The sequence below is a fragment of the Pagrus pagrus genome (genome assembly GCF_965226575.1).
Source record: "Pagrus pagrus genome assembly, chromosome: 17".
In the NCBI taxonomy this organism is placed as follows: domain Eukaryota; kingdom Metazoa; phylum Chordata; class Actinopteri; order Spariformes; family Sparidae; genus Pagrus; species Pagrus pagrus.
In genome coordinates, this window is record NC_140201.1 from 1,695,464 (window position 1) to 1,720,793 (window position 25,330).

General features: G+C 43.6%; 1 protein-coding gene across 2 annotated transcripts in view; it reads left to right on the forward strand.

The window, feature by feature from the left end:
* Positions 1-1,671: 1,671 nt before the first annotated feature.
* Positions 1,672-25,330, forward strand: part of tnxbb (tenascin XBb) — a 62,715-nt gene continuing 39,056 nt past the window's right edge. For both annotated transcript variants that reach the window (XM_084379524.1, XM_084379525.1), the window contains exons 1-3: positions 1,672-1,716; positions 2,469-2,541; positions 11,073-11,174. The gene's annotated coding sequence lies outside the window, so the exon portion shown is untranslated. The remainder of the gene's footprint in view (positions 1,717-2,468; positions 2,542-11,072; positions 11,175-25,330) is intronic.

Here is a 25,330-nt window from a genome sequence, read left to right on the forward strand (position 1 = left end):
CATTTACACAGCAATTTAATCTGAAGTGCTTGACGAGGTTTCTGTGCTCATTCATCTTTTCATGTGCAAACACTTGTTTGTTAAGTGCTTTTGTTTCTGTTCATATTTATCTGGATTTGTGTTTAATCTGCATCATCAACATTATTAGTTTATTCTTTTCTATTTGTTTTCTTCAATAGTTGCACTGTTGTACCCTCGTACAGTTGAGTTAAGCGACCTCAGTTTGCAAATACTCTATTATAATGACAGTTAGTGGTTCTGGCTGCTAGACAAGCACTTCATTGCCGTGTGTTTTGCCTCCATTTTCTTTTTTATACTCTTATTTTAGTTTTGCATTTGTGTTTTGTATGTCGTATAAGCTACTGGATGTCTAAATTTCCCTCAGCATCAATAAAGTATCTCTCTGATTTTGCTTTTTGTGTGATGAAGGCCTCAGTGGCTTTATGGTCCTGGTGCTCGTGCTAATTACATCCAGTATTTGGATAGAAAAAGGCGAGAAAAGTGGTGAAGTTCAACTTAAAGACATCTTATAACACCAAACTGGAGACAAGAGTTAGCTAGCTAGCCTGCTATACCCTGTACTAAAACTGTGTGTTCAGTGGTTGTCTGCTGTTAATGGGTTGAGTCGGTTTTAAAACAAACAGCCAGCAGCAGAGTTTATGAGCTGTAGTTTCCCTGGTAAACACACCGACCTCTTCGGCGCTCACAGCTGCAGTGTCTCTGGGCTCGTTAGGAAAAGCAGACAGGCTGAGCGGCGGGTTAATCGAGAGGGCAGGTCCTGTCCGCTCTGCATAACCTATAGACAGCAGAAGACAGGGAGAGATGCTGAAGTCTGTCATGTCTCAATCTCCCACCCAACTGTCGGTGGTAGAATTGCATTGTGGGTAATGTAGTTGCCGGGTTTTGATGGGGAAGAATGTGACTTACAGGAGACAAAAATAATGGTGAAACTTAAAGCAGAGGAGGTTGAGATATCTTTGCCTTTGGTCTCTAATATTGATAAAATAATCTTCAGTAACTGGATGCTACACTTGTCGTCTTCAGGGTTATTTGCTCGGACTTGACTGACCTCCACACCACAGAAGACATTATACACAAAACTGCTCAACTCATTATTTCACCATAACCATCATCCCGACTCGACACAGTGTGATCGCTCGTCTGCTGCAGAGACACTCACATTATAGCAAACGGTTCAAGATGGAAAATGATGGAGCCGGTTATAAACCAGTGAGAGCAGTTTGTCTTTTCCTGAATAAAACTCTTTTATAGACACTCCGAGGCCGTGTTTGTGTTTGACGTCTTCGTCCGTCTCCCAGGTCTCAGATGAAAAACTCATCACGGACAATTCAGCGTCCTGAGTTTCCAGGTCACTTTCTCAACGTTTCCAGCGAGTCGTTATGTGCAGACCGGAACGAAAACGAAGGTCGGGGAGCAATGAAACGATGAGGGAATAAACAGAAGGACAAACACAGTAAACAACAGGAGCACACATCATCTACTGCGTCTCTAAAGCCACAACCGTCCGTCTGGTGAACTGTATCAGGAGAATCAGTGTGTAATTCTCTGATGTTTGATCACATGTACATGCAAGGGAAGGTAACAGGAAGTCAGGCAGGGGGCGGAGCCTTTAAAAAGGGGCGGGAAGCTCACCTGAGGCTGAGACACACCTGAGGGAGCAGCAGAGGAGCAGGCCTTTGTCTGGTGTTTGGCTTGGTAGGCCTCTTTATTTACTACGTGTGTTTAAAAGCCTGATTTAATATTGAAACTGTGGAAATATGAAATATATCTTTTTGCTCACAGAATTAAATAAACGATTTGTTAAAATAATTGTGAAAAGATGCTCAGAATGCATTGTCCTTATAACTGCAGAACTTGCCTTAGAATAATCACATTTTTAGGTTTTCTTCAGTGTCAAAGTGCTCCAGTGATATTTACCTGTATATCCATGGATACACTGCAATTAAGATCCACTAATGGCTAATTCAGCACACTTTTAATGGGTCGCCAAGTTTGGACGATCTGTCAAAATGTGAACACAAATGTACCCAACACAATAACTGACTGAAACCTGTTTAAATCCCTTCAACATTCTCTGATTATCTATTAAATAGAAGTTGGACAAAGATTTTATTCATTTATCTAAACTTCATGTTGCACGATAATATTTGGGAGTTTGAGGGATGAATATTACCAGCGTATTTTATGGTAATCTGTACCGTAGACTGGTGTCTCACTGTACCGAAGTGTTGACTGGACGGGCCGGCTGACGTCATGGTTCGGGCCGCATCACTCGTGTGGTAAAAGTCAAATAATGTACGTACGCTGCCATCGAGCGGCCAAAGTAAACCGTGAGTCTGCGGCGATGACAGGCAGAGGCCTCTCAGTCTGCCAGCAGCAACACTGAGACCAGTCGCCTCCATATGTCGCTCGTATAACTACTTCTCTCTCTTTACGGCTTTTTACAGTTCAAGTGTGGAGGGAGGAAAACGTCTTCACTGAGAGATGGAAACACGAGGACTGGACTCCTGATGTATAGAGGTACGTCTCCTCTTTAAAATCCTGCTCTTCATTCATGTCTACTGTTCATAAATAACACGATTCAACAGGTGATGTGTTCAAGTTCATCTTTCTGCTCTCTTTTATATGAAATGTAGAAATATTCAAACATTCACCAGAAACACACCGACTTTAAAAAGGCAGAAGTATGTGTGGAATAAGAGAAGTGACGTCTGTTCATTTGTGTTTAAACTGTCCATGAGTCCAGCAGTGAGTGGAGAGCGCTAACCAGTTTTTTACCCTTTTTGTTTTTCACAAACAAAATGAATATTGTACTTTTTACTTCACTACAATTATCTAACAGCTTTCATTACTACTTTTAGAAAAGGCGTGTTAGTGTCTCGTATCTGCAGAGAGTTTCTTATTTTCTCTCTTTGTTGCTGCTCGGGACGCTTTACCAACCCAACATGTGGCTATTTGACGTCCTGGGAATGAGACTCAACAATCAGCTATCTTTGTGGTGCGTTCAGGAACAGCTGGGACAAATCCTGCTGACTCTACCTTTAACTTTAATAGTCTTTGAATTATATTAATATGACGTGAGCTTCAGTTAGCTTTGACCACAAATGTCCTTCAGAGGGAGACTTTTTACTCGGATACTCTGAGTACATGTCAGAGCCTGTACTCGATTACTTTTACTGGAGTAAAGAAGCTGAATCAGCACTTCTACTTTTACCAGAGTCTGTTTCTACACAAGTATCTGAACTTCTCCTGGAGGACAGACTGTGAGGAGGTCTGAGCTTTTGATCGATGGAGAAAATAATCAGCAGATTAAAATCCTGCTTTTACATTAATAACTGAGTCACAATCTTCTAATTAGATCAGACAGACAGTATAAAAGTACTGCAGGAGTGTGTTATAGGAGGTAAAGTATCCGAGTACTTCCTCCATCACGTCATTCAGTGCCTTATGTTACCCTGCAGAACTTAACCAGCAGTGATGTGAGTTACGTGATGAAACTGAGTGAGAGACGGTTTGATGGTCGAACCTGCTGACAACCTGACGTTCACTCTGGAAACAAACATGAAACCCAATCTTCTCCTGGCAGCGGTGAAGAGATCCGACTGACGGACGGTGTGGAAACCGACAGGCAGGTGTCTTATCTGCTGCCGTCTGAGGGAGACAAAGAGTCCATTCTGTGTTTTTGGCCGAGGGGGAATATTATTGTCACACCAATAAAAAACTGGATTTTAAAAGAGGGAAGTCAGTGGAAAAGACGGCAGTGAATGTCTGTCTGGCAGAGCGAGCGTGTAAACGGGTGCTAATCTGTTCCCGGGGCTTTGACAAGGGAAATTAAGTCGGATCCCTGTGGAACGAAATCATCACAGTTCATCTGCAGGAGATTCAACCTGTGTCACATCTACAAACTACACTAAGCAGTGTATTTCTAAGCAGCTTCTCAGTCTGTAGTGCATGGAGCTCAGGTGTTTCACCCCAAATAGATTCAGGAAGAAAACGGCAAAAGAGAAGAAATCACCTCAGGTCCTGATTATTTTAGTTAATTTTATTTGCAACTAACAAACTCGTCTTTTGACATTCGAGTGTGAAACCAAACCTCTTCCTGAAAAAACAAAACTCGAGTATTAAACATGAAATATGCCATTTCTGCTGGTAGAGGTCTCTTTATCAAAATAAAGGCTGTTTGTCGAGTTCAGAGTCGCTGCAGATCCAAACACCCGGACCTGTTCACCGACGGGAGCAGAGCTCAGAGTTACTGTTTAACTTGTGGGATTAAAAAGTGGATTTATCTTCACTCCTGTTGATCAGCCTGACTGCAGCAGTGATCCGGAGGTGGTTCTGTTCTGTCATGTTGACTGCTGACTGGAGCTGGACGGGAAATGGACTTTACTTCATGAACGTAACGTTACAGAGAGGAGAGAGAGAACCAGAACCAGAACCAGAGTCTCTGCTGAGTGCTGACTCCACTCAGAGCTTCACCATCTCCGACTTCCTCCCTCACTCTCTGGCTCTCTCCTGGACGTTACAGCGACAGGTGACAAAATGAAACACACCGTCACCTTGAGTAATTGTTGGAAACATTTAGGATAACGTAAGAACACAACTCAATGTTTTCTTGCAGATTGAAGCAGCCGGAAGTGTTCGTACCTGTGCAGGTGTGACTGGGACAAACGCTACCTTCTTGACATTAAGCAGATATTAACAGATTCAGACTTTAATCCTTCAAACCATCAGATCTCTCATTTTTTTCTAGTAGGTCTACTGTACATTTTATATGAAACACTTGGGTCATCCCATTATAATTTCCACATATAACGAATAAAACTCAGACGTGGTTTGGTTTTTCGATATAAATCGCGTACGATGGAGCAGCTCTGTGATGAAGTAAAACTGTTTCTCGGGGGAACGTTGAAGTGGTCGGAGCTGCAGTGGAAAATAAAAGGACGAGGATACCAGCGAGGTGGCTGCGGTGCAGAGTTTGATGCGATCGACAGTAACAGGCAGCGGCGTGCGCTTGCCGTTTGGAAATGTCCTCTCGAAGCTGGTAATGGTGCATGAGACGAGCAGTGACGGTGATTAGACTGAATGATGAAAGCAGTTGAAACTGGAGCCGGGAGATGAAGAGGATTGTTCCATCATGAAGGACGCCGTCTGACATCTGGTGGTACAGTCCGGCCGGTGGCAGGAAGTCAGAGCAGAGTAGGGTTTTTAAAGGTTCACACACTTTTACTGCAACAGCAGGTTTGAAAGAGTTGTAGATATTTTGAATAATGTGACGGATCCCACCTGGAGACTTTTGAGACGTGAACTGTTTAAATGTTTCAGCATCAGACAAAAACAAACAACGACAGATTTCAGGTTGTTTTGAGGACAAAGAGACGTTTTGTAGTTTCAGGTGAGAATCCGAGTGCGTCAGTCTCACACAGACGCTCACAGTCTGGTTGTTAGGCGACCTTGAAATGTGCCTGAGGAATGTTGGATTGTGGGAGTTGAAGGCCGTCTCTGTTTTTTTTTAACAATTTAAAGATATACTTTTATTTTAATTATACATTTTTGCTTTAAAATGTCTAAAAAAAACTAGTGAGCGGCTGCAACACTGAGAGTGTCTGTGTTTTTTAATTCAGGTGAACCTCTGAGTGAAGTCAGCCTCAGCAGAGACTCTGGTTCTGGTTCTGGTTCTCTGTCTCCTCTCTGCAACGTTACGCTCATGAAGTAAAGTCCATTTCCCCTCCAGCTCCAGTCAGCAGTCGACATCACAGAACAGAACCACCTCCGGATCACTGCTGCAGTCAGGCTGATCAACAGGAGTGAAGATAAATCCACTTTTTAATCCCAGAAGTTGAAGAGTAACTCTGAGCTCTCCTCCCGTCGGTGAACGTCTCCGGGTGTTTATTCCTCCAGCGGTCTGGATCTGCAACCGTTGCTCTATAATGAAGTCATTGTTTCGCGATGTCAGTGACAAAATCTTTAAAATAAGGCTTCGATAGAGAAACACAGGTAAACAGAGAGAGAGAGGGGGAACCTTTCACCTGGGAACCATTAACCGACAGCTGTGTTTCCGGGGGGGTGGTGGGGTTTCTTGGGGGTGTGCGATGCAGTCATGTGTCCCCAATAAATGTGTTTCCCGTCTCAGCCAGATGTTCAGGTTTGCACTGATGGTTTTAACAGCTGTGAGGGAAATATGCATCGCTAATGTAACACAGGAACCTGCAGACCGCCGCGGTCCAGAGCCGGAGAAAAAATGTCACGTGTGATTTTTCTTGTAACAATAACTTTGATTATCGATGAATAATTTAATTTATTCATCAGAAACAATAACTGGTTTGGATTGAAGGATTCGCTGGTGACCTGTGGGGAGAGTTTCCCTCCTCAGCTGTGTTTTCACACCATCACACACCGTTTGACTGGAAGAAGTAGAAGAATTTATCACGTCATAAATCCACGTTTTGAAATTCTCCAGACGGGACGGAGAGCCAGTCGGTCGACGGTTCGACGTGTTTTGGAAACAGGAAGCAGATTTTCGATGGAGGTGCAGCTGCAGTCTTTGACTCGGACCCACCGGGTCGAACACAAGACGAAACACTGAATACACAGACACAGTTTCAGGCTCAGCAGGGGAGGATTCACACCTACAGACCGTCACACAGCTCAGCTCCCGGATGAACATCAGGCCCAAACGGACACACACTGATACTACAGAGCTCGTGGGAGTGTTTTTGTTCTTGATTTGCTCCTCTTGGTCATAAATTGTGACTGAGTGGCACAAAGTGGTAGTCTTGTTGCACATGTTGCTTATCACATGACTGAACATGCTGAAGTTTATTTAAAGCTGTTGTCACCACATTAGGAGTTGAAACACGTAGTTTTATCCATGAGTTGCCATCCTGCTGTTTCCTGTGCTGTTGTTGTGTTTGTAGCAGCTGACAGAAGGTAAACAGACGTGAACGTTGAACTATGATCACACGCCTGTTTCCAAAGTGACACATTCTTATAATAAAGGTAAATATTGTCGATAGATTGCTGCACATTGGATTTATCAACACTCTGGCTGGATGCATTTTCAATGAGGTTCATAAAAACTCTTAATTAAATGAAAATGAAATGAAAAGCTGCAGGAAAACAACACTTTCGGGCCGCTATGTTAATAAAAGTGTCACTTTCACACTCGACTGAGAAGTTTGTTTAGTTTTCTCTCAGTTTCCTTCACACGGGTTGTTTGAGGTTGTGAGGTGTGTTAGCCGTCCGTCCGTCCGTCCGTCCGTCACTGTGTCCAGCGGAGTAAATATTAGTCATCAGGCTGTTTCCTTCCTTTTTCCACTTTGAACACACAACTTAAAATTCACTCCTATTTAAACAGTTACAGTCAGTTCTGTAGTTTAATGTCTTCAGTGAATATAAAGAGTTGTTTCTGTTCACATCTCAGTGACATTAACTGATTTCCTTTGTTAAATATAAAGTGACGGTTTTAAACCCGACACGCAGGACGAATCGAGTTGAAGCTGCTCTCGTTCCAGTTTTCCCGTCTCGACTCAAACAAGCGCTCGCACTGTGCTTTAATTAACTTATTCAAGCAGGAAACTCTTTGCTCCTGGCTGGAAAAGTGTGTAAATGGATGGAAAAATATTTACAATGTAAATCAGCTTTCTTACAGCGGATATAAAAGCAGCTCAGTGAGGAGAGGGAGAGACTGTAACCTCAGTTTTCCTGTGAGAAATAAAAAGGTTGGCTTCTCTATTTACGCTTAAAGTGAAGGATTTATATCGAGTATCTTGTGTCAGCAATAACGACCCTGAGAAGTGTGAAGCAGCTCATGTAAGAATGGGATTAAAGGTGTGATGTTATTGTTCATGAAGTCGAACCTCGTGGATCTAAATGTGTTGGAGGGCAGCGAGAGGACAGAGGAGGAGAAACTCAGTGCGTCTCTGGTTTTATTGAGTTTGTTCTGGTCGCTCGGTGCCGTCAGTGTGACGAGAGAAGGTGTTAGAAAATTAACATTTACGAGTGTAATTAAAGTTAAAATCATAAACATGTTCAACAACAGCGAGCTGACACCCTGACACGGCCGCATCTCAGTGAGTTGTGCTGCAGGAGAAACACTTTTCCACCAGTCGCTTCTGAAGCCAACTCTGCAGTTTACATCTATAATGAACTTGTTTTTATCCCTAACTACGTTAAAACACTTCATTTTTCACAGTTTGCTTTGTATATTGTTTGTTTTTGTATAGTATTTTTTAATGATATAGTATTTTTAATGATAAGAGCCAGCGTGACCTTACGTAAGCGTGTGGCTAGCTAACGTTGCTAACGGTTATAAATCCATCAGAAGAATCAAAACTGTTAAACACAATACTACTGAAAATCAGTCGACGCGTCCCTGACGTCTGATGTCAAAGTGTCCGAGGACACGATGAAAAGAGAGTTTCCCTGCAGAGATCAGCAGAATATCACACGGAGAGGAACGATCCGTCCCCGCCGGCGAGGACGCAGTGTGCAGGAGGCTTCATCTCTCGTCCAGCAGCAGCAGCAGCAGCAGCAGCAGCAGCAGCAGCAGCAGCGGCGGCGGTGCTGATGATAATGAAGTCTTTGGAGAGGCGCCTGTCGGACCTGCATGACATCACTGTTTCTCTCTCCTCTCTGCAGCACTTACCTTCAAATATTTAGTTACCGAATCCCCCGATGATAAAATAAACTGACATTGCAGATGTGACTTCAGAAGCTGTTGATCCGGAGCTGCTCCCGCTGGCTCGTGCAAACAGGAGCACTGTTGTGTCTTTAACGAGCGTCGTCTCGGATGACGGGCTGTGTTTCACGTTTGGATCTCAGGCTGGAACCATTTAGTGAGTCCACATTCGTCTCGGTGGCTCAGACTCGGTGCTGGACGTTGTGCCATGAAGGCAGATGAGACTATTTCTTTTTTCTACATTTGACATGTTTATTCTGTTGTTGATAGTGGACAGAAGTCAGAACCAGAACATTTCTACATCGAAAACCTCAAACATGACGACAGGATTTCATAATTCGTCATTTGTAACGATCTCTGGCACAACAGTTTCCTTCGGGATTAGTAAAGTTCTTCTCTTATCTTACATGTGGACCATTAAAATGATAATAAAATAAAATAAAACATGATTCAGATGACTGGTTTTTGTTCTGCCATCTCTGTGGTCTGGTTCGGTTTGAGCGCAAAACCAATCAGCCTGACCCGACACACCGAAGACGGTTGATGGTTGACGGTTTTATCCTGCGCAGAGAACCAGAGACGGCGACCGGCCAACATCACATCTGGACACCTGACGTCGTCCTGATGGAAAGATGAGCGTGGCAGATACTTTTTATTTCTCTTCTCGCCAACTTTGACAAATTCCTTGACATGTTCGGTGACGTTGATCAAGAGGAGCACGAACGCTCTCCAACTGTGGACATGATGAAGTGAGACAGGAAGTCTGTTTTTTCCCCCAACACAAGTGTCACACACACTTCAGAAACTCTTATTTAGTTTTATTTTGACATCTTTGTTTCTGAAAGTCAGTCCTCCATACCTCCCTCCTGATGACGCAGGACGATGACAGGAAACACGAAGCGAATATCGATTTTCCCTAAATCAGTGTTACATGTTGAGGAAACTTTATGACAGTCTGCGTATTGTAGATCGGACATAAAACTCATAAATAAATGTCATTAATATATATACATACGTACATATGGCACGTCTCGGTAGCGGCTACGTGCACACCAAGTCTATTTTTAACCGAAGCGGATCACAGAGCAGATCGAGCATAGTGACTGACTCAGGATCTACAGCACAGCAAAGTCAGAAATATCACAAAAACTTCACTCTGCCCTCAGTTAACTTTCTGTTTCTGTCGGTGTTCACGATGATTTCATCGCTTATTTTTCCTTTTTTTCTTCCAGCTCTGATATCTGTGTAACAGCTCCCGCTCCTCGCGTCCCACTCGTCAGGACATTCTGCATAATTCAGATTCTCTCGCTTCATTTGTAATCGAATAGTTTGAATTTCACAGAGGAAAATCCTCTTCCTCCTCTTCCTCCTCTTCCTCCTCTCCTCTCGCACAATGGCTTCTTTCAGCTTCATGGGAACAGCGAGCAGCTTCTTCTCGGGGCCTCTGATCCGCTTCAACTGCTGAGTTATGATGTGTCATTTCTCTGCGTTTGTGATTTCACTGACTACAGAAATTAAGTTTTTTCGCATGAAACGTGTCCGAGGGAATCTTAATATCACAAAACACTGAAACAGAAAGTTTGGAAGTGTTTATAATTTAATATTTGTTAATTTAATGTAAGTGATGGTCAGTGGATGCTGCTCCTGTCGGAGTATTGCAAAGATCTGTTTTAGATAAAAGTGGTATCTACTTGCAAAGCGTGCAAAAATCCCACACGGGGGCTGAAGCCTCTTCACGCCGCTGGCTGCCAGCGACGCTCTTCTTCGGTGACATATGAGCAACTTTACAAGAATCCCCGCGTCAGCCCACAGGAAGTCTTTTCCCAGAGCGTTACTCAGCCAAAACAAAGGCTGCCCCCGCCAGCGGCGTCTGTCCAGCTCCACGACTAACGTCATTTCACTGAGAAACATTTAACCTCTCACAGCGTTAATAAAATACTTCCCTGACAGACGGCTCGGTCAGACTGGGAGAGATTCTGAAGAACTCATCAAGCCTTTAAAATACCTCCCTGCTCAGCCTGTCCCTGTTTAACTGTGCTGATTATGTACAAGGACAATAAATTAAACTCACGTTTGAACGAGTAGAAGCTGGAATCTAGTTAAAAAATAAGGGATGTTAAAATTGAAATTGTGAAACCTCGAAATTAGCTGCGCCACAAAGAGCACGCCGTGCAACGTAAAGACAAAATGTTAAATCTAAAAACCTCAGACTTCCTGTTGGTTTAGGAAACGGCACCAAGAGGCTTTTCTGTAGATCCAGATGTGAGAAGACATAACTAACGTGAAATGTTCTCTGCAAAAGCAGAAAAATAATAGTTTCTACGAAAACCATACTGTACTTCACCTCCCGTCTCCTCTGGTCTTTCTGTTTCAGAGCTCATTGTCTTCCTGCTCCAGGTTTCTGTCCTTCAGCCTTTTACGAGTCAGGGTGAGGACCTCCAGAACAAACGACGGAGAGGACGAAGAAAAGAAAAAGGTAGGCAGACATTTTTGTCTGTCTTGTAAAATCTGCCCCCACATCCCTCGCTGTGCCTCGGCCGCTCTCTGAGGGGTGATAGCCGTGTTGTTTCTTGATGTTCTTCCAGTCACAGTCGGCCTCTGAGATCGACAAACCAGAGTTTCAGGGCCGCTCGGTGGCTAACGCACACGGTAACATCCAAAACAAAGAAACACAACGGGCCCGACAGGAGAGAGACGGTCAGACAGATTGTTCCCACGTTCACCGGCGATCTGATCGCCTGTTTAAAAATAAAACATGGATGAACTTCACAAAACATCAGGAAATAAGTCGCCTGCTGTTTGTGGCAGGAACATCTTTTTGGATTGAAGCTCTCATAGATTTTTGTTCTTCTGAGAGTTTTTGCAGGTTTTTGTAAATACAGTAAGATTTTTGTGCCCGTCAGCTTTGAGTTAACAGACTTTACACAACATGGAACATTTTCCATCTGCGTTTTTATTGCAGATTATACGTCATACGGCTCATTTAGAAATATAAAGTCTTATTCAACGCAGGTCTGTATGATTGTTCTTCATGTGGGACAGAGCGTATTGATGAGCTGTATTAAACACAAATTAAGAAATGGTAACACGACCCATAGAGACAGAATGCCCTGATTGTATCCTAATGTTTTAATTGTGTATATTGGTAAATTAAAATAAAAGAACACTATATTCTTCACTAACATCAGGTCTAGTCTGATTTATCCATCGAACGCTGCCATGAATGTGAAAGACCTCTCTGTCTCCACATCTGCCGGTCTGGCAGGCAGCTGATTGGTGGAGAGACTTCCCTCACTGCACAGCACTGCATGGGTTTTATGTCCATCTGTACTGTGTGTGTGTGTGTGTGTGTGTGTGTGTGTGTGTGTGTGTGTGTGTGTGTTGTGTGCACACATCTGCAGCAGGATGAAGGTGAGGATCTCGCTCACCTCGACCGTCCACTCGCTGCTGAAGCTCGCTGTGTTTCAGTGGAAACTGTGAGTCAGACTCTCTGTGTGGCCAACATGTGCCCATCTCACACCAAGTGTATGTTGGCCTGCGTTAAAGTCGAGCACCGGAGAGTGTGTGTGTGTGTGTGTGTGTGTGTGTGTGTGTGTGTGTGTGTGTGTGTTAGTTTCAGTGACAGGTCGTGTCCTGTAAAGCTGACACAGGATTCCTCTCCGAGTCACACTGACAGTTTTACAGTGGGACGACGCTGACCCGTCACACTGACCCGTCACACTGACCCGTCACGCTGACAAATTCTTTCCAGGAGCGCTGAAGCTCGTCACCATCACCAGCCGGACGACGGCACACACATTACTTCCATAGAAAATATGACAAACTGCACACGTGACAGACTTTATATGTTATTGATGTGTTTTTCAGGGCAGAAAATGTGAGTTGGCGCTCAAACCACCGCAACGAAACTGAGACCAGACTTAATTAAAATCCAACATTTCACCACGATGTCCATCCTGCCAATCCTGAATAACCCTGCAGGAAAAGTGTCTTCTGCAGTGAGCCTGCAGGTATCGGACTGACTGAATGTTTACATCATTGTCTTCCCGTCCTTTATTGTGTTTCCGTCTTCTCTCTGTCCCACTGCAGTTTTCCAGTCGGTCTATAAAATGTTCCCAAAATCACAAAGTAATTTCTTCTCTTGAGCGACTCACTTTCTACCCCAGAGAAAATGATCCACGTGTTCCCACTACGAGCTCACACTGCAGGCCGGCAGACGTCCACTTCTAAAACCGCTGAATGTCACGTTTTGCCGCCCAAGTTGTAGTTGTGACATAATTTATATCAGACGACAGTAATCTCTCTGCAGCTGAAACACCTGCTGAGTGCAGGACTTGTGTTTTCAGCAGCTCAGAAACGTGGTTCTGGTTGATTTATGAACATCGTCTTGTGACCTTTTAAAAGTTGTGCTCTCACCGTGTCAATCAACAGTGTAACACACCATTAGGTAAGAGAGGCTTGGCAGGTAGAAATCATGAGTTATAGGTGTTTCTGTGAGCTGATTTTCCCTTTGCGTGTCTTTCTCTGTGCTGCGTTCAGCGGAGGAGAGAGCCGGCGTGCAGCCAGACAGACGGACGGGTCCGGTTGGGCCCGTTTGTACATGAGCTACACACACTAATGAAAACCTGATCCCTCCTGAGGTAATGCTGCAGTCACTTAGTGTTGGAGTCGCACGGAGAACAGGGAGCGAGCTGGATCCCCTCGTCTCTAATAGATTCTCAGTCTGGACCGTCGTATATCACAGCGGACTGAGAACACAACAACACACTACACAAACTACATAAACACACACACACACACACACATATATGTCTGAAACGTGTGAACAGTGTATGTGGGGACTCACTCCTGTGTGCCTTGGAATTGAATCCATATCTGACAACTTCAAACGTACGCACACAGAGCTACGTGGAAGCGAGGCGGTGTTTCAGATTCGGCCGTACAAGACACCATAAAATCATACAAACTAGGACCAGAGTGCAGCACATTTCAAAACCACAGAGAAAATGCTGAAGCATCTGTTTCAGACTATCACCGCCTACAACAAGATTCATAAATCACTTTGTGTTCAGGTGCTGCAGCCGCGGCTGCTAACTCCTCTGGGTTTCCTGCATCTGTCTCGCTAAAACAAAATAAACGCAGATCTAGTCCTGTGGACGATAAGATTCAGGCCACTATTTAAACTTCAGGAGCTGTTTTTGAAGTCCGTTCACGCATCCACACATCAGCCTTGAATGATTGGATTAAAATGTTAATATTCAGTCAGCTTCTCTCTGACAGACAGGAAACAGTGCTGTCACAATGAAAGTCACGTCCTCATTTGTGGGTTTACATAAACACTCATTGCAACACTGCCCGGTCTTCATCCTCTGCTCAGATGTGGTTTTGCGGTTGAGGTGAGAAGAGGCTGCGAGTGGTTCAACCGCTGGTGGTTAATATGACGAGCACAGGAAGTTGAGCAACAACACCTCAGATACTCAACCACCAGCCACAGAGCGGCTCTTCAGTTTCATACGAACCCTTAAAAACCACCGAGACTGCTGCTGACTGAAGGATCTGACTGCTGTCTCCATCAGGTCACCTCAAGTATCTCACTTCAGACTGACTTCACCTCAGTTTAAACCAGTCCATGACTCAGAGGACGGTCAGGAAGCAGGAAGTAGCCTACCCCGTTCCTCTGAACAGGGGCGGACTTACCATTAGGCAAAACTAGGCGGCTGCCTAGGGCCCCAAGTTCCTGAGGGCCCCATAAAAATCCTCATACACTTATGGTTAATACAGTTATTACTTATTTGCGCACATTAATTATGTTTTTGATTAAAATCCTCTCGCTAAAATGCAGCAGAATGCTAATCGTATTATGTGTGTGTCGGGCCCCCCCTTCAGTCTCCACTACAATGGAGAAAGAGAGGAGAGATCTGGCTCTTCACATCCTGGAGGCCTCAGGTAAAGGCTAATTAAGCATACAAATCAAAAACAAGATACATACGAGGTAAATATAATTAGAGATACACCTCTTGCTTTTACATTTTGAACCTCTAAATATTTTTTATTAATTTTTATAATTTTTTATATGCAAATATTAGCATGTTAGCTCAATAGCTTCCAGGTCATGCGATCAATTGACTCAAAATCATGTTGGGATCATGTAACTAATGAATGTGGAATATCCAACTTAAAACTAACTTCACTGAAGTCTTGTCATGATGTATTTTCCAGCGGCCCAAGACGATTGTTTAAAGAGTTTTGGCTGAAGAAGTCGCCCCACAAAGGAAGACTCTTTCAGTTTATCACAAATATTAGCATTAAATCATCATTTTGAGGGTACATGGTTTTCACTGGGCAGGAAGGGTTTGAAATACGTAACCAGCAACGTAAATGATGTACAGTAGTGGAGTAGAAAGTGCAGTATTTGCCTCTGAGATACAGCGGAGCAGACAAAACTGAAGTTGCGTGAAATCCTAAAATGTCTAGTCAGCACTTGAGTAAATATACTTACACTTCACCACTGGGTCAGAGCCTGATACTGTGTTTTGTGTGTGTTTGTTTTCAGAATGAGGGAGAGAGACAACGTGAAAAAGGGACAGGAAGAGAGGGACAACAGGTAAAACAAATAATACATGTGTATTCTGTTAAAACGTATGTGTCTGTATAGTTGACCTGTTGTTTTGTGTGTTGTCTTCTCAGTTCAGAGGGCCCCATGCCTGCCTTTGCCTTGGGCCCCAGATTTCTTAAATCCGCCACTGCCTCTGAATCTACTAACTTCTTATCATTTGCTCTTGAAAACCTTGATATTGTTTTGTTTTCTTGTTGTTAAAATACTGAAAAAAATTGTATTTAGTCTTTGTGCACCATACGTACTATTATTGACTTTGAGTAAAACCATCATCTTAAGAAGCAGCTGAATGTTCACTGTAACGTTCACTGTTGTTTTACCTTGAAAAACCACCCAGCGTCCCTCCAGGTCGTCACTATGCACCATCTTTTCCACTGATAATCAATGAAATAACAATTATTTAGTCAGATCTTGAAAACAGCAATATGATGTCCAACCATCACACCCTGAGTGGGACATCAGAGGACAAGTGCCACCACGTGAATCCTGTAAGGAACTGCTGTCCATCAGTCCAACGATGGCAGACGTTGGTCTCAGCTCATCAGTTGTTGAGCAGAACTTGAGTCGACCGTCTCAGAGGAGTAACGGGCTTTTCAAAGGCTTCTTGCTTTGTGAGAAAACCATCTGAACTTGCTCCATTCTTCAGGATTAATCCGTCTTCTCGTCAAACTGTCTGGCCGTCTTAACAGCTCTGTCTCCAAACTGTTGCAAAATATCACCTTTAAGATGAGGTCAGGTGGATCTCTGAGCAGACGGACAACAATACGTCCACCTTAGAGAACATACTTTGTTGCCTTTAATAGACGGCTAATGAAAAAGGAAGGACGCGGAGGAAGACGTGCTCCTGCAGACCAGCTGGTTGCTGGTTGGACGTTCAGTGAAACTCAGAAAGCCAGGCACGTTCACGAACACTCGCCAAGACACACAAAGACTTTACAAGCCTTTACTTTCCTTCTTCCTCTTCTGATGACTTTTTTCCTCCTCTTTTATTCGGAGCCATTTCTTTCTTGCAATCATCTTCTTTCCTCTTCTTCCTCTAATGACTTGGCTGTCGTAACGACGTCTCTGCTCTCCTAATGACCTATTTCCTCTGTTGTCATAATGACTTCACTTCTTCTGTTGATACTCTGACTTCCTCACTTGATCCTTCAGCCTTACTTCACATATTGGTGGATTACGTTATGCTAGCAGGATTGGTGTGATGTTTTTTTTCAAGAGTAGATGTAAAATGCATTATTTTTTTAAAAAAAGTTACGATTAAACTAAGCAACTATTCCTCAACAACTATGGCCGATATCGATGAGCCCTGTTGTTCATGTGGGTAATTTTTTAATTTGCTTGTTAAAAAACCAGTAAAATTTCACAAATTTTACACTTTCACCCCTAAAGTCAACCAGATCCGTGTTCGGTCCGTGTCTGATCCACCACGGCAGCAGAGCTGATGCGTACCTACTCTGCTGCAGCTCCCGGAGATGCCGGAGCACGGTGCATCAATTCAGCCGAGTTCAGCACAGAGCAGGCAGGAAGTCACACACCCAAACAACAACATAACATCCGGTTAATTTTCATAATAAAACACTGTGTCGACGTCAGCAGAAGAATCTCAAAAGAGACAAATCCAAACACTTCTTCTACTCCTTCGGTCCGAAACACCTTTTGTCTGTTTGTGTTGTGTTTATAACACATCACTGCGGTTGCACGTGATTCGGTAATTATCACGGGAACTCCTCGGTCTCGCACCTCCAGCTGTCCGGCAGTGCTGCACTCAACAGGGAGCTGGTCGGGGTTGATGGACGACGGAGCCGTTCCTCGATGTACGTGCAACCAGTGGACTTCCCGGGTTAGAGCGTGTGCTCAGGAGACTTCTGCTGTTCGACGGCAAACTTCCTGTTCAGCCCTCGACTAACTTAAACAGCCATAAAATGATTTAATAATCGAACACTGAGCGAATGGATGATTCTGAGTCATTTGGAGGCGGTCGTGATGCTCAAACAAATATATCCACTGTTTTACACCGACTTCTTTCACACTGCAAACGTCTTTTGCATGTGCATCATGTGAGGATGTTAACGACATTATACAGTTGACCACTATGTGAAACTGGCTTGTAATCTGTAGTGGATGAAAACAAGAATCCATTTTCTTTGCTTGCAAACACGTTAGCATTCAGGCTGTCTACGTTAGCCTGCGTCTGCCAACACTGTGTCATCTAGAAAAGGAGAGGAGAGTTCATGAATGTTTTGATAATATTTTTTGTTCTGTTCTCTGACTGATATATTTATGATCCTCTGAGATCTGTTCCTGTCTTCCAGTCGGCTTCACTCCACTGCAGAGACAAACGGAGGGTGGCCTGTTCGCTGCCTGCGAGACTAAATCAGCTCGACATGACTGAGAAAATGCTACGAGCCTCCACCTGCGACACGGACATGCACCCTGCACACTGAGCGACAGGAGGGAAATACGTTGATAGAGTTTTATGTGAATATGGTGACCCACAGGACGAAGACAGGAGCTGTTAATAACGTGCGTGAACACACACACACACACACTGGTACAGGCTGCGGTCACACACAGAAGTCCTGATTGCTAAATTTGGCCGACCGCTCACACTCACGCAGCATTCGTCAAAAGCAGAGAGGTTCCTGCTTTTTGGCTGAAAATGAAACGAGTGTAGCAGATTTTTTCCTTCCTCTCCGCCTTCATCCCTTCATTTCTTTTCTCTCTGAAAAACCTCAACACATCCGACGGCTTTGACTCGGCCTCTAAAAGGCCTCCGGGGATCAGCTCCGGGGCTGAAACACGCTTCAGAAATAGAAGGAACAGAGTCATTAAGTGGTGATGAGGAGAAGAAGGGGAAAAATAACGATATTGCTCTTAAAGATACTTAACTGAGCCCGCAGGTTTAACATCTGTGTGCTGGGCAGCGGAAACCAATTAGGTCCAGAGGGTCTAAAGCTGAAACATGGAATATAATGAGGATTAGACGGACGTGAAACTCTCCTGTTTGAATAATTGTACTAAAGTGTGATGAAGAAACTAAAAGCTACTTCTGAACGATTACTGAATCATAAAGAGAGTAAGAAGTGACAAAACATTAAAGTAAAATACAAATTCCTTCACTTTACTGCTCTGATTACATGCATCCATGCACATGTGTGTACATGGTTGTGTGTCTGCAGTGTGTACATGGTTGTGTGTCTGCAGTGTGCCAGTCTGTCCGGCAGCACGTGTGTTTGTTTAACTCCTGTTGTCCTGTGAAACCTCAGCACCACCTCTGTTTCCTCACATTAGGATTATCCTGCTCCGTGCGGCACTTTAACCGCCGCTCTGCAGAGAAAACCAGCTGTTTGCTTTGTCAGACTGCTGGAATTAAACCAGCAACCTCACAGCTCTCTCCCTCCTCGCTCGTTAGACTGCGTTCATAATAAGATGACGTTCAGGAGAGGCAGCGCACACTTTTGCAGCTCTTCTGATATGGATACAGATAATTAGCTGCTTATAACAGCTGATACTGAAACCTTTTTAAAATCACAACATTTGTTGTGTTAAAACGTATTTTCTCCTTCCTCTCTAAAGAAATTGAAACTGTGTTTGTTTTCACTACATGAGATAACGAATCTACTCAGTGTTATTTAATTAATGTTGGATCATTCAGGAATCTGTATTCAGACATAATCAGGACGGCACTAAATGATATTCATAATGCTGAGAGGAGAAAAAACACTTAGCTTGAAGTTTGAGAGAAACCAGAAGAGCTCTGTGGTCGTCTGTGGGTCAGAAACTGGCTGAAACCTCAGTGGAAAAAATAAATAAATGACCCACATTGGAAATGGTTGTTTCCTGGTCGCACACAAACTGCGTCCGACAGAGTTACTGACAGAACAATCGAGACGTCGGTGTCGACTTCAATCAGCATTTACCAGCTTTACATGATCCACGCTCTGGTTTTTCTCAGGACGAAGCTCTCGCTCAGTTTTCAGGCTCCCACGTACTCAAGTTGGCTTCGTTCAAAACGCATGTGGTGCAATTAGCCTCCACTTCATCATGCATGTGTTCCTGGTTTCTGAGGTATTTCAGGACTCCCTTAGAGACCGTGAAAGCCCCGTTGATGAGTCTACGGGGGCAGACTAAAGGCTTCTGAGCCGGGTAGTTAAAGGTGGAAGTAGAGGCGATTATCTCTCTGCTCTCTGAAACACATGAAGCCAGAGGAGAATATAAAAATCCTTCCAGACAGGAGAGACATCTTCATTCAGAGACCATCGACTGGACGGGTATCAGGGCTCCAGGTTTCAGTCTACAGTGAGTCAATTACTTTATTTTAACATTAATAAATGACAGATTTATTTTTATTTATACAGTAAAAGAAAATATACACACCGAGCAAAAGAGCGAATAGAAAAATATATAAGACATGTATCAGTGTCACATAAATGTTAAAGGTTTCCTCTGGAGCGTCTGTCCTGCTGGAAGCCGGTCGTTGGTTTACGTTAGCGCTCTCCATTTCAAAGCTAACGTTAGCTACGGTTGCTCTCTGTTAGTGCGGCAGAGAGGCACCGAGAACGTGAGTTAAGTCACATCCTTTGGACTGTCATGAAAAATATGAACTGAGTCCTTCACAAAGAAATCAACAGTCCAGCTTCAACGAATCGTCCACAAACGAGAGACGAGGAAGGTCTCGTTTCTCACGTCACGTAAGGACGTGGGCCTGGAGGCCCTTTAAAGGTGCTTTTAGTGAGAAAAATAGATTTTTTAGTCTCATTCCCAACTCGTCACATAACGACACTTTGGGAATGAGAAGTCAATTTTTCTTACAAATAGCACCTTGAAACTTTGATGAACAAAGTATGGAGAAGAAAAAGACACAAACTATAAACTGGAGATCTGATTAAACAAAATGGAAAGTAAAGGAGAAACAGACTCTGACTGACTCTGAATAATCAAAGCGAATCAGTCGTTCAGCAGTGAAAAATGACTCCATAAGAAAGAAATCCTTCCTTCAGCTGATGTTTTGTGTGAATGGTTTTTGTATTTCCATGTGGCTCAAAGACCAACACACCTGGGAACACCTGAGCGTTCTTTGCTTTCAGCACCTAGCACCAAGTGTTTTTTGGTTCGAGTAATGGAAGCGACTGTTTGATAACTGAACGGGCAGATGTTTCATCTCTGCAGCATCCTGTCTTTAGACTCTTTTGATAATCAGACCACGTATTTCTGAAATTCAATCAAACTCACTATAAAATATTACTGTTTTTATGTGGAAAGTCTCCGTTAACCTCTGAGCTGATAGAAATCAACGTGCATCTGCTTGTTGACTGTATGCTGAATACTTGGAGTATTTACAGAGAGCTCATTGATGATAATTTAGCAGCTACAGTTTTTCCTGTAGTCTGTGAGTGAAGCTCCAGATGTTCCCTCCATTCCTCCAACGCGAGTTCATATCTAAAGGTCTGAACAGGTCGATTACCAGCGACCAGACAGAATATTTATCGTCATTTCCAAAACGTGTTCGACGCAGCGTACCAGTGACGGGAATTTCAGACCTTTAATGTACGCTCGAGGTTTGGCTGAGTTTAAGCAAGAGAACGACTTGGTTAGGTTTAAGAAACAACGTGCTTTTGTTTTTTTGTTTGTTTTTAAACTGTTACTTAAGTAAAAATAACTCACCACTGTATACGAAGCACGGTCTGCTGGATGAAAGTCAGCCCTTCCGTCGACTCCCTTTACGGACTTTTTCACTCTTTACACCACCTGTACTATACCATACTTTACCTGACGGCCCCTTTGCTGCTGTAGTTATTACTGTGGCCACTAGAGGCCGCCACCGAACAACAAACGTCAACATGTGTTGTAATAAGCTGTTTCACTGTCAAACTATTTGTTTTTCTGGTGAAGACGGGCTCCTGAGGTGTTATTAATACCGCTGAAATTCTGACACCTTAATAGTCATCATGAGATATAAAAATAAAAATAACTTATTAGTAACTTGTATTTTTTTAGAAAACAGTATTGAATCTGTTAAATTCTTGTCTGTTCTGGATTTTGAGAAGTATTTAAACAAGCTGAAATTTAGTTTATTTTAAAGGACAAGAACGTAGAAATTTCTCTTTAACAACCAACATATTACGATTTTATCTGAGATTGTAGATTTTTCAAATGTTTACCTTCTTTATAGCATACTCTAATGAATTCCTGTATTTTTTAAGTGTATGGAAATTAAATATACATAATTATTTTACTTATCTGGGATGAAACTGGACCAGTTGCTGAATGAATTGTGAAATGAAAAGTGTTGCCAAGTATCCGATTTTACAAATCCACTCAGAGATCATTAATGGTTTTAAACTAGCCGAGTGCAAAATGACGACATAATAGTTCTTAGTGGGTGAAAGGAAATACATGGATGGCGGGTGAAGTATGCAGCGTGGCGTGCCAGCTACTGTCTTATGAGCAGCCAGGAGAGCAGCTCAGGGGAGCAGTGAGTGTTAGTTCACTGTGGAGGTCTGTCAGGCTTTAGGGCCCGGCAGTAAACCTGATAGTAAAGTTGATTGGCCTTCGGCCCCTGATTAGTGAGCCTGAAACCACCACAGTCTGTATATACAGCCCACAGTGTGTAACAGAACCTGTGAAACTGTTTCCGCCAGTCAAATAAGCTGTTGCAGTAATAATAATGAACTCTTCAGTGTGATTCGAAGGAACACTTCCCCCAAAATGTCAAAATATGTTGTTGATAAAACGATTCAGAGCAGGACAGAATGAGTTTCGGGTCGCAGAGGTCAGTCTGAGTTTAGCGCCGGGTAATAAACTTGATTGGCTTCAGCCCAAAACAAAAAGGTCTCCAGTCCCACGTTTTATCTTCGTGCACGTCCTCCAAGCTTCATGAACATCTGAAGCTCATAAACTCCCTGAAGACTTTCTGCTGTGGTGGAAGAAGAACTCAGATCCTTTACAAACACAGACGTCTTTAAGTCTGGAGTCACCTGTACTGATGTTTTTCTTCATTTATAACATTTATAAAGACAGTTTGATTCAGACACTGAATATGTTATTTATATTTGATTCAGTCTCAAAAGTAGAGTTCACTGATTAAAACCTCCACTGAGTCGATGTTTTATGACGAGAGAGAACACTGTTGGAACTGTTTACGAACATAAATATGTTACGTAACTGGACTATGTAAAGTTAAATTACCGTCTGTAAATTATCACCGTTAACTTCTGGTTTCACAGCGATCTCCTGGGTGAAAGTCCTGTGCTCGTTTACCAAGGCATCGACTCTGATCTCCTCCCTGTGTGGACCTTTCCACGTCCTTCCTCCTTTGCTGCAGTAATAATTACTCCAGCCACTAGAGGTCGCCGCCTAAAGGCTCATTTATGCTCAACGTTGGATAAGGACGGAGCCTTCTGTCTGTACTCCACGTTCATTTCATCGGTATTTCTTCACGCTTTCTGAAAGTTTACGTACTAATGGAGCCGTGTCTTTTGTCTTTTCTATCGTTATCATGATATTGTTATTGTGAATTCCTGAGGCCACAATTATTGTGTACGTAAAGTCTGATATTGTAACAGCGTGGAGGAGTAGTGTTGATCCCTGAAAATTAAATAATTAGTTACAGTAACTGTCGTTGTGTTGTAGAAGCAGATTTTAAACGCAGTATGCCGACAGCAGCACCAACTGAAGGAACGTGTGACTGTATACTGTGCAGGACAGTACAGGTCGGACTGTATCTGGTGGTATACTGCGGAGGACGGTACAGGTCGGACTGTGTCTGGTGGTATAGTGCGGAGGACGGTACAGGTCGGACTGTGTCTGGTGGTATACTGCGGAGGACGGTACAGGTCGGACTGTGTCTGGTGGTATAGTGCGGAGGACGGTACAGGTCGGACTGTGTCTGGTGGTATACTGCGGAGGACGGTACAGGTCGGACTGTGTCTGGTGGTATACTGCGGAGGACGGAACAGGTCGGACTGTATCTGGTGGTATACTGCGGAGGACGGTACAGGTCGGACTGTGTCTGGTGGTACACTGTGCAGGACAGTACAGGTCGGACTGTATCTGGTGGTACACTGTGCAGGACAGTACAGGTCGGACTGTATCTGGTGGTATACTGTGCAGGACAGTACAGGTCGGACTGAGCTTGTGAAGTCGGTTGATGCAGAGTTATGGGGGCAGTCAGACAGTTTATGGGAGACTCTCTACGGACTGATTCACAGCAGTTAAGGCTCTGAGGGAAGAAGCATCTCTCAGTCTGGAGGAACGGGTGTAGTTGACCTTGTAACGTCTGCCAGATGGAAGAAGTTCAAACAGGTCGATGTTCGGGTGTGTGGAGTCCTTACACATGGACCATGTGAGGTTGTCTGAGATGTGAACGCTCAGCAGGACGTTCTCTCCACACTCACACTCACTCAAAGATGATTATCAGCTCCTCTGTCTTTGTGGTATTTGGTGCAGGTTGTTCTCTGAGCACCTCCGCTCTGTTAGATGTTGTCGTGTCATCTGCAAACTTATATATTATATCCTTCCAACGTAACTAGCAGCAACATCTGCAAGACGTATTGTGGTGGGGCTCAATGCGCCAGAAAATACATTTGTAAAACGGAACAGCAATGTCTCTTTGCAGAAATCGTGACCTGGATACTCAAGATAACAGACCTTATCACAGCGCAAAGGGAAGTTTGCTTCCACGCACAGACGAATGGCTTAATGTCGTCTTCCACGGCTGAGCTGTAACGTTAGCAAACTTAGTGGTGATCCACACTACCTGAATGAATGAATGAATGAATGAATGAATGAACTCATGGCACAAATTATAATTTTACTTAACCACATGGATTTGAGCGCTTCACCCAATTTATACCACGGTGACCAAAAGATGTGAATTGTGAAATTTAAATGGAAAAACTGCAGTTAATCTTGCTTCGCCGGTGGTGAGCACGTCATTAAAAACCACCATCACCAGTGAAAATATATCTGATGTGACTCGGGCACAAATGCTCATGGACCAGGTCATTTTTTACATTACGTTTATTCCCGCTCATGGAAGTTATAGCGACAGGCTACCAAATGAAATGCAACGTTAACTTGAGTAGACTTGTGGATTTCTCTGGTTGTACAAAACTCAACAACATTTAGAAGAGAGGTCTAGTATTTTGTTTAAATTTTAATGCAGCATTCTTAAATATATCTTTGAATATGTATGACCTTTTATTAATGATTATTTTTCATTTTTCTGACTGAGTCGAGTGACACTTTGTGAAGGAGGTCAGTCAGTAAGAGGAACCTGGGATCTAAGTACCATTTTGCACCCTAAAAATAAAATGCAATACAAAAGGTGTCGCCCACCATTAAGTGTGGGCAGCTCTGCACTCTTAAACATCTGTGTGGTAGTTATGGGCTACTTTAAATCTGATTCAAATAATTGTAATCCTCAGCAGGGTTTGAAGCAGACGCTGTGCTGGCCTGTGGCCTGCAGCTGCTGCTCTTCTTATTATTTTCACCCCTCAGACATCCGAAGTCTGTCTTTGATGCATCCTCTCCCCCCGAACACAACAAGCCCGACAGCAGCGGCCAAGTGTCTGTTTCTGTGTGTGATGTCAGATCCTGGAGCTGCTTGACTGACTGTGAATGGAGAGCAGGTTCGTCAGCAATCAAACTCAAAAAACAAAACGAGTCAGAGAGCGGAGGAAACCGAGCCGTTACCGAATCTCTGCACTCTAACGTCACCGAGGGTCCAGCGGGGGGACGGAGGCCGCTTCAAAACACATTAAAGATTTTTAGGCCCCCGAGTTCCCTTAAAAACATCTAAAAATTCAGATGTTTTCCATCGCAGATCCTCCGCCCAGCAGGGACCCGTAAAGCACATAGAATTACATCAGAGAGAAGAAGAGGAGGAGGAGGAGGAAGAGGAGGAGAGGAGAGGAGGAGGAAGAGAGGAGGGGAGGGGAGGGAGGAAAAATTCTTCAAGTATGAGAAAATTTTACTGCTCTCCTCCTCCCTCTCTCTCTCTCTCTCCCTCTCTC